This window comes from Mandrillus leucophaeus, unplaced genomic scaffold (assembly GCF_000951045.1).
Source record: "Mandrillus leucophaeus isolate KB7577 unplaced genomic scaffold, Mleu.le_1.0 Scaffold10, whole genome shotgun sequence".
Lineage (NCBI taxonomy): Eukaryota > Metazoa > Chordata > Mammalia > Primates > Cercopithecidae > Mandrillus > Mandrillus leucophaeus.
The window spans coordinates 2,046,386-2,056,496 of NW_012098098.1; the positions used below are offsets into that span (position 1 = coordinate 2,046,386).

General features: G+C 46.3%; 1 protein-coding gene across 1 annotated transcript in view; it reads right to left on the reverse strand.

Annotated features, from left to right (window-relative positions):
- Nucleotides 1–9,839, reverse strand: part of ZDHHC7 (zinc finger, DHHC-type containing 7) — a 32,759-nt gene extending 22,920 nt beyond the window's left edge. The window contains exon 1 of the mRNA XM_011971450.1: nt 9,746–9,839. The gene's annotated coding sequence lies outside the window, so the exon portion shown is untranslated. The remainder of the gene's footprint in view (nt 1–9,745) is intronic.
- Nucleotides 9,840–10,111: the final 272 nt, after the last annotated feature.

Here is a 10,111-nt window from a genome sequence, read left to right on the forward strand (position 1 = left end):
TTGTATTTTTAGTAGAGATGGGGTTTCACCATGTTGGCCAGGCTGGTCTCGAACTCCTGACCTCAGGTGATCCACCCGCCTCAGCCTCCCAAAGTTCTGGGATTACAGGCATGCACCACCACACCCGTCTAATTTTTGTATTTTTTAGTAGAGAGGGGGGTTTCACCATGTTGGCCAGGCTGGTCTCGAACTCCTGACCTCAGGTGATCCACCCGCCTCAGCCTCCCAAAGTTCTGGGATTAGAGGCGTGAGCCACCGCACCCAGCCTAAATGCAGTATTTATATATAGTAACTTTATTCAAATATCTATGCACCAGCCAGAAACTTGAAATGCTTAGTAATATTTTGAACTGTTTTCCAATGAGCTTATCTTAGCAATGCCTTAAAATCGAAAACTGGTTTGAAATTCAGGACTGTGAATCACAAGCATCAGGTCTACACAAGATTTCCTACAATGAGATCAAATCTCCAATTAATTTTATAAATGTAAAACAGTAACCAACACAACCACCACTTTGGAAAGCAGTCTGGCACTTTCTCAAAGTTAAACAAATACCTACCCTGTGACTCAGAGATAGAACTTCCAGGTATTTACCCAAGAAAAATAAATATGAATATGAACACAAAAACTTGTCCGATACTGTTCACAGCAGCTTTGTTCATAATACCCACAAACTGGAAACAACCCAAACCCGTCAACAGGAAATAGATAACAAACATTGGTATATTCACATAATGGCAGACTTCTGAGCAAAAAAGCAGGAAAATATTCCTGATACAAGCAACATAGCTACATCTCAAAAATACTATGCTAAGTGAAAGAAGCCAGACATGGAAGAATATATACGGTGTGATTCCATGTGTATGATATTCTAAATGAGCCAAACTCGTTTATTTAGAAAGAAATCAGAATAAAGATTTGAGCACAAGTAGAAGTGACTGTGGAGACGGCCAAGGTAACATTGTAAGTTGAGAGGCATGCCTGTATCTTGAGAGAGAAGTGGGTGACACAGGCATATGCGTTTGTCAAAACAAAATACAATCCACTGTTTAAAAAACACCCAATTGACTATATACTTTAAATTGTGGGGCTGGGCACAGTGGCTCATACCTATAATCCCAGTGCCTTGGGAGTCCAAGGCAGGATCGCTTGAGCCCAAGAGTTCGAGACTAGCCTAAGCAACATGGCAAGACCCTGTCTCTACAAAAAACTTTTTAAAAAATTGGCCAGGCAGGGCCTGTACTCCCAGCTTCTCAGGAGACTGAGGCAGGAGGACCACTTGAGTTCTGGAGGTCGAGGCTGCACTGAGACGTGTTTGTGCCACTGCACTCCAACCTGAGCAACAGAGCAAGACCCTGTCTCTAAAATAAAATGAAATAAAATAAAATAAAATTGTGCATTTCACCGTACATTAATCATGCCTCAATTAAAACCATGAGTAGGAGAAAAAATACCCAGCACAGGCATGCATGGCAGGTGTGAAAGTGCAAGGGTGCGGCACGAGGCAACTCCCAGCGAGTGGTGGAGACACTCTTCTTCCTGGATAACCTGTGTTCCTGAGTCAAGACCCTGTCTTGGATTTACTTGTATCTGTAACTTCAAGCGAGTTTCTTAAGCTCTTCACCCTTACTTTTTTCCTTGGCTATAAACAGAAAATGTATTTCTCAGGAACACACTGAAAACAAGTAAACAAAAGATACCAGTATTCTCTGGTGATCAGTGACTACAGAAAAGAACCAAGACATAATTATTTTTACCACTGCACTGCTAAGTATGTCCACCCTGCAGTCTGGTATTCATGTTTATATTAAAACACTATTTAAACTTGCCATTGCTTCACTATTCATACGCCCACTTCGGCCCCATAAAAAACGGAATTAAGCAAACCTGTCTTAGAATAGAAGCATACAAAACAAACTCAACCCCTGCCATGAACAGTCCATTCAATTCAAACATCAGGTTGGGCAGTTGGGGGGTGGGCATCCAAGCACATATCTGTGCAAGGCCCCAAGGACAGGCAGCCAAAGACAGCTTCAGCCACAGGAGCAGAGTGCACACAGCAGCGGGGTGGGAATCTGATGTGCAAAGTGCTTTCCCCAAGTCAGGAGCAAAGTGTGATCAGGGAGAGAGATGAAAACAGCTACTTCTGGAGGAACCAGAGAAAGTGTCAATAAAGACGACAGAGAGCATGGGTGGGCCCCAACAGACCAGCAAGATATGGACAAGAGAGGACAATCTTGCTCACAAGCGCAGAGGCAGAAGGGAATTCTGCATTCCGGTGGGGAATGTGACCAGAAGGACAAACCTGAGGCCCACTGGACCCACAGCCTGAATGCCATGCTAAGGAACCTGGAATTCTGGACTTCATTCTGCTGGAAAGGGAGGCACCAGACCTTAGGTAGATCAGAAGGTTTAAAAGATAACTGGGCCGGGCGCCGTGGCTCACGCCTGTAATCCCAGCACTTCAGGAGGTGGGTGGATCACTTGAGGTCAGGAGTTCAAGACCAGCCTGGCCAACACGACAAAACGCCATCTCTACTAAAAATAAAAAAATTAGCCAGGCGTGGTGGCCCGTGCCTGTAATCCTAGTTACTTGGGAGGCTGAGTCAGGAGAATCACTTGAACATAGGAGGCAGAGGTTGCAGTGAGCCAAGATCGTGCCACTGCACTCCAGCCTGGGCGACAAAGCAAGCCCCCATCTCACAAAAATAAATAAATAAAAATTAAAAATAAAAGATAACTGGCAACAAAGTGAGACTAGGTTGGCAGAAGGAAGACTGGCAACCAGGAGCCCACTGCCCTAAGCAGCAGGGCCTCTTCCGAGGCTGGGGACCGTCTGAGAGACAGTCACAGAAAGAAAAGCAATAGAGAGACTGATGGGACAGAACAGAGGGGAACACAGCGACTACAGCAAAGAGGGACGTGGAGCATTTGTGCCCTGGGGGAACACTCTTTTGGGACGTGGGCGCTGCAGACTCAGGGAGAGTGCCAAGACTGGGGCACACTGAATTTGAGGTGTCCATGGGCCAAGCTCACAAAGCTGACCAGGAAGCAGACAACGAATGCTCTGACCCAGAATGAGAGGCCCCAACACAGAGGTGACAGGTAAAATGGGACCAAAGTGGGACCGGATGAGCTCCCCAGGCTGGGACCTGGGGAGCAGAGACATTAAGTGAAGGAAGCTAGGAAAGGCAGGGAAGGGAGTTGAGGGAAGCAGGAGGCAAGGGAAATGAGGAAGGCTGGAGGAGTCAACAACCCCAAATAAGCCAGGGGAGAGGCCAATGGGATTAGCGGGTACCTTTTGCTGACAGTTTCAGTAAGTATTACAAGACTGGGAGACTGGGTAGTGAGAAAATTAAAGAAGCCAATTTTATAAACTGTTGTTAAGTGACAAACATCTGTAGCTAGAGGCAAAAGTGGAGGAAAATCTTTTTTTAAACTTCCCCTCATATATTATCTGATTTAATGCTTAGGACAATCCTCAAGAAGTTCTTGGTCTCCGCATTTTACAGAGGAGCTCCTTGGACCTATGGGATTGAAGTGTCACCCACAGTGACAATTAGTCAATGAGTTATCAGAGTCTCAACCCCGGGTCCCTGTAACTCCACGCAAGTCCCACCATGAGGCATTTTAGTATGACCATGCCACACTCTTAAAAAGCCTGCAATAGCCCCAAAACTAGATTTAATGGAAACAATTAAGAATTTATGCCTAGTTAAGCCAATTAAGTTACCAGACTAAGAGTACGTAAGCTAAGAGGCCCTGCCACACTGGTCCCATTTTCTTTTTCTAATTTTGTACTTTCTTTTTTTTTTTTTTTTTTTTTACCTTTTCTTACAACTACAAAAGCAATACAGGCTCACTATAGTTTTCTGTTTTTAAAGAATGAGATTCTGGCCAGGTGCAGTGGCTTGTGCCTGTAATCCCAGCACTTTGGGAGACCGAGGCAGGCGGATCACCTGAGGTCAGAAGTTCAAGACCAGCCTGGCCAACATGGTGAAACTCTGTCTTTACTAAAAATACAAAAACTAGCCGGGCATGGTGCCGCATGCCTGTAATCCCAGCTACTCAGGAGGCTGAGGCAGGAGAATCGCTTCAACCTTGGAGGCAGAGGTTGCAGTGAGCCAAGATCGCACCACTGCACTCCAACCTGGGAAAAGGAGTGAGACTCTGTCTCAAAAAACAAAAAACAAAACAAAACAAAAAAACAGAGATTCCAAGTTTGCAGACACAGGGAATGAAGCTCTAGAGAAGGAAAGACAAAAGGTGAAAGACAAAACTGTTCAGAGAATGAAAAGATAAGCCACAAACTGGAAGAAAATATTTGTAAACAATTTATCTGATAAAGAACTCATACCAAGGATACAGAAAGGACTTTTAAAACTCAACAGTAACAAACACAATTTTTTAAATAAGCAAAAAGATCTGAACAGACACCTTACTAACAAGGTTATACAAGTGGAAAATCAGCACTTGAAGATGCCCACCATCATATGTCATTAAGGAATTGCTAATGAAGACAATGAGGCACCACTACCTGCATATGAGGATGGCTACAATCAGAACAACTGACCAGGTCAACTGCTGGCGAGGATACTGAACAACAGGAATTCTCCTTTACTTTCATGTGAACACAAAATGGTACAGCCACTTTGGAAGACAGTTTAGCAGTCTCTTACAAAGTTAAATATACTCTTACCATAAGATCCAGCAATCACGCTCTTAGGCATTTTCCCAACTGATTTGAAAATTTAACATCCACACAAAACCCTGCACAGGATATTCATAGCAGCTTTCTTCATATTCACTAAAAAGTGAAAGCAACCAAGATGTCTTTCAGTAGATGAATGGATACCTGTGGTACATCCATACAATTCAGCAATAAAAAGAAATTAACTATTAACACACAGTGGCATGGATACATCTTAAAAGCATATTGTTAACTAGAGGTCAGTTCAAGACCAGCCTGGCCAACATGGTGAAAACTCATCTCTACTAAAAATACAAAAAATTAGCCAGGCGTGGTGGCGCATGCCTATAATCGCAGCTACTCGGGAGGCTGAGGCAGGAGAATCACTTGAACCCAGGAGGTGGAGGTTGCAGTGAGCCAACAAGAGTGAAACTCTTTCTCAAAAATAAATAAATAAATAAAGCATATTGTTAAGTAAAAGAAGCCTATGAAAAGGCTACATATTGATGACTCCAATTATATGACATTTTGAAGAAGGCAGAGCTAGAGATGACAGTAATTGGATCTGTGGTTGGCACAGGCTGGAGAGTGGGTAAAGCTCAGGGGTTTGCTTTAGGGCAGTGTAACTTTATGACCCTGTGATGGTGGATACATAACATGATGAACTTGCAATAACTCACAGAACTTTATGACACAGTGAACCTCAATGCATGCAAATTTAAAGGAAATATTCTAGGAGGTCGAGATCTCAGGACAGAATGCAGGCTGTGACAGAAGAACCTAACTATATTCCGAATGTACGAATGTACGAAAACCTTACTGCAGAGGGCACAGGGAAGGTGCTGACCTAAGAAACTTGGGTAGTGAGTGGAATCTGTGAGACTAAGGTCTTACACCATATGCAGGAGCCATATGCACCATATTCTAGTGGATAAAGTTGTTTCCCATGAGGTATGATGAACAATCCTGAAACTATTATATTAATACTTACATTCTGCAATTTAACAATGAAGTATGCAGTGGCTCATGCCTGTAATTCTGGCACTTTGGGAGGCCGAGGCAGGAGGATCGCCTGATCCCAGGAGTTTGAGACTAGCCTGGGCAACACAGCGAGATCTCGTCCCTACAAATAAACAAAATAGGCCAGGCACAGTGGCTCACACCTGTAATCCCAGCACTCTGGGAGGCCGAGGTGGGTGGATCACCAGAGGTCAGTAGTTCGAGACCAGCCTGGCCAACATGGTGAAATCCCATCTCTACTAAAAACACAAAAAGTAGCTGGGTGTGGCGGCACATGCCTGTAATCCCAGCTACTCTGGAGGCTGAGGAAGGAGAATCACTTGAACCTGGGAGGCGGAGGTTGCGGTGAGCCGAGATCGTGCCAATGCACTCCAGCCTGGGTGACTCCGTGTCAAATTATATATATATATATAGAAATTTAAAGCAAAAATGAGCCAGACATGGTGGCACACATCTGGGGTCTCAGATACTTGGGAGACTTAGGGGAGGGAATTGCTTGGGCCCAGGCAGTTAAGGTTGCAGTGAGCCATGATCACACCACTGCACTCCAGCCTGGGCAACAGAGCAAGACCCTGTCTCAAAAAAAAAAAAAAAAAAAAAGTAAATGGATGGCAAGAGCCAGGCTTCTCACTGTTGGGGTGGAAGGTTCCAGGTAAGCAAGAGGAGGAAGCTAGAATGACCTACGCTTTTGGTTTAAGAAAGATACAAGTAGTTACATATGGAAATATCTATAGATACGTATACACACATGGGTTAGCATCCACACATATTTGTACTTGCTCTGTCAGCTGAGACGGCCTAGAAGCAACACACCAACAGCCACCAGCACACCTAATTCTCAGACCTTGGTTTGTTGTTGTTGTTTAACATTCAAGATGGGATCTTGCTATGTTGCCCAGGCTGGTCTTGAACTCCTGGGCTCAAGAGATCTTCCCACGTCAGCCAAAGTGCTGGGATTATAGGTGTAAGCTACCACAGATCTTGGTTTTTAATACCATTCTCTAATAAATAAAAGGAACCAGGACTGAGGCAAAAATATATATACAAGATGAGCTTGGAGCATCTTGTATTGCCAGACAGTAATGAAGTGTTCACAACACACACACACAATCATGGGGACAGGTGGACACATGAAAGGGATATAGGAACCAAGTAAAAGAGCTCCCAATGGCCAAAGCTTTTTCCAGGAAAATAAAATAGTATTGCTTTATAATCCGAAGCATCAAGTAAACATGCAAGAGTCCAGACTGATATAAAGCAATAGTTGAATAAACAGAAAATAGACAAATACCTAGTGCTAGCGCCGCGAGTCTGAGGAATGCCCGCGGCTCCTCCTCCTCCAGGACGGAAGACCCACCCCTCAAGTATGGCCATTCGCAGGGGCGGTTTCTAACGAGTGGAGTGCAGAAAGGAAGAAAATAATTTTACCAAGGAGAAACTTGGCAAACACCACCTCAGTCAGCCAGGTGTTCAAGGCCATATCCACAGCAATGAGTCGTGTGGACAGAATGCAGCCTTGACAGGTTGTGGCGAGACAGGCCCTCTAACTGTATCACCCAAGTCTAGTCATGAGGCAAATACCAAACAAGTCCCAAGAGAAGGGCATCCTACAGAAAATCCCTGACCCGCAGCACTGCTCACAACTGCCAAACAAGGAAGGCCTGAGAAAGCACCACAGCCAAGAGGGGCCTAAAGAGACGTGCCCACTCATGTCCTGTGTGATCCTGGGTGGGATCTTGGGACAGAGAGAGGATATTAAGGAAAAGCGGAGGAAATCGGAATCAAGTGTGAATTTTATTGACATGAGAAAAAGCGTGGGTGGAGTGGGGGATGGTCGATAAAGCAGAATGATCCTTCCTCCCCGGAGGAAGAAAGGAGAACCCTGGGATTAAGAGAAGTGAAAGCAGTTCACACTCAGGAAGACCTGAGTGTCTCAGCAGAGAGGGGGAGCGGGGCCACGGCGCTGGGAGGGCCTATGGAGATTGCAAAATGGAAATGGGGTGGAGAGGTGGCAGCCAAGAGGGGCCTGAACCTTCACCCTGTGGGGCCCAGACAATGCTGACACCTTAAGTGTCTCATAGAGGATGGGAATGGCTGGTCCTTTTATCCAAAGGCCCAGTCCAGCACCGTAAACTTACCCAGGGCTGGAGATTAGCCAGGATGATGGGCTAGAAAAGCAGAGTAACGAAGGCAAGACAAAGATGCAAGCTGGAGAGGCCAACCTCAGAGTCCAAGGGGCAGGAGGAGAGGCCTGGTAAGCCAAGGGACCGAAACTCAGGGCACTGAGGGCCTGAGGAGCCTGAGAAACAGACTCAGAGGAAGTGAGGGGCAGGACTGAGGCTGGGTCCAGCGGGGAGCTGTAAGATCCAGAGGCAGTGGTTCCTATGGGCTGGGCAAACAGGGGGCCACACAGAAGCAGGGGTGAAGGTGCCCACATTGCAGGTATGTCACCAGTCCAGATGAGTCAGGGAACCTGAGTCAAGGTGGGGAAGGCTACAGAGGGAGCTCATGTCCTCACTCAACTTGCAAAAGGAGCGCAGCACTCAGCTGACCCGCTGCAGTGAGCCAACAGCGATCGCGCTCCTAAGTGCTCTTGCCATCAACTGGCAATCATGAAATATTCAGTTTGTTCTTTCAAATCCTACCATAGGAAATCATGCTCTATGAAACCACGATTTTCTACTCAAATTACTGAATCCAAAGATCAGAATATTAACTTTTAAGGAATAAAAATCCACACCAGAATATTAACCCAACTAAAGCCACATCTCAATGATATGCTGGCACATAAGCCATACGGCGAATAGTGACCTTGCCTGACCTTTCTAGAAGGGCATTTCATGTTAAAATACTTAATTACTCTACAGTAGGACACAAACACTGCAGATCAAAAACATGGCAACCTGGGGGAACACACACAGCACACGATGGACCATGGACGTGGGAGAGGGAACGCCAGTCTCAGGAGTGAGGGGCCTGGGGGACAACCCTGACTTTCCTTCCCCTAGCTGCACCCTGTCTCTGACTGGATACTTCTCCTCCACCCATGTCAACGCCGGGAGCACCCAGGCTTAGTCCTCGGTCTTCCCTTCATCTACATGCTCTCCACAAAGGAGTTCATGGGGACCTCAGTTTCATGAAGTTAAAAAAAAAAAAAAAAAATCTGGAAAACTCTCGGGCTGACAATGCATCGCTAAGTGCGTCTATCCAACTGGCCACTCCACAACTCCAGGGGAGGAGGTCAAAGCAGAACCTTCCCCAGTCAGTCACCACGCCACACTTTCCCATCTCAATAAACGGCACAGTGAGGTCAAAAAACAAGGACCCGCCCTTCATGTATCTCATTCCCCACCTCTCCACATCTAGCTGATCAGCAAGTCCTATAGGGTGCACCTCTAAACCTACCCCAAATCCGACCACTTCTCTCACCTCCCCACCCGCCCAGACCAAGGTCTCATGAGGCTCTCACCTACGGAGCGCTCAGATCACCTGCTAACCAGTCCTCTCTCTACTCTCACGCCTCTGCTCACCCAACAGTCCAGTCCCCCATATGGCACCCAGCGTGGTCTTCTACAGATATAAATCAGATCATGTCACTCCCCTGCCTAAGCTCGTGCAATCACTGCCTTTTCAGTGAGAATAAAATCCCCACCACCACCACTCCACCCCACCACCGTGGCCTAGAAAGCCTCACTCCATCTGCAGCCTGCTGGCCTACCTTCCTAGCAGCCTCTCCCTGGCTGCTTTTTCTGCCATCACCTCAATGGAATGTTCCTTGTAGTATCCCCAGCACTCCCGAGCTCACCACGCACTCCACAAACATTTGTCGAGCGAATAAGCAAGGGAAGGAGGGTGCTTGAGGAAGACAAGAAAAAGTAGAAAGGAAGCCCACAGGCAAATGATAGGGGCATGTGATCAGATCTGCCAGGGAAGTGGGCCAGAGGCCCGAAGCAGCCTGGGAGGAAAGGAATAGAAGAGAAATACACCAGGGTTACAGAGAAAGAGGGAGAAGCGGGTGAAGGGAAAAACCCCACCTGCAGGGAAGTCACAACCTCAGGTCCAGAAAACATGCGCACGGGACCTCACTAGAGCACGCAGGCCAGATGAGGCAGTCTCCAAGGAATGCTTACTCGTACCCCAAAGGTTCCCCTTTCATCCCTGGACGAGAGCCACAACCTAACTTTGACAGTCAAATGGAGCAGCTATTTTTAAAAATCCCAGCATGGTAACTAAACCCTCAAGAAATCCAAATCCAGAAATAAAAAGAACTCTAGAGTTCCAAACCTCATTAAGTGTTCATCCCAGGGAATAGCAGAGCCTGAATCAGGCTGGTATTCCCAACCTCCTTCCCTGTCTTCCTAGAGTTTCCCTGTTTAATACAGAATGAGCTTTTATAATGC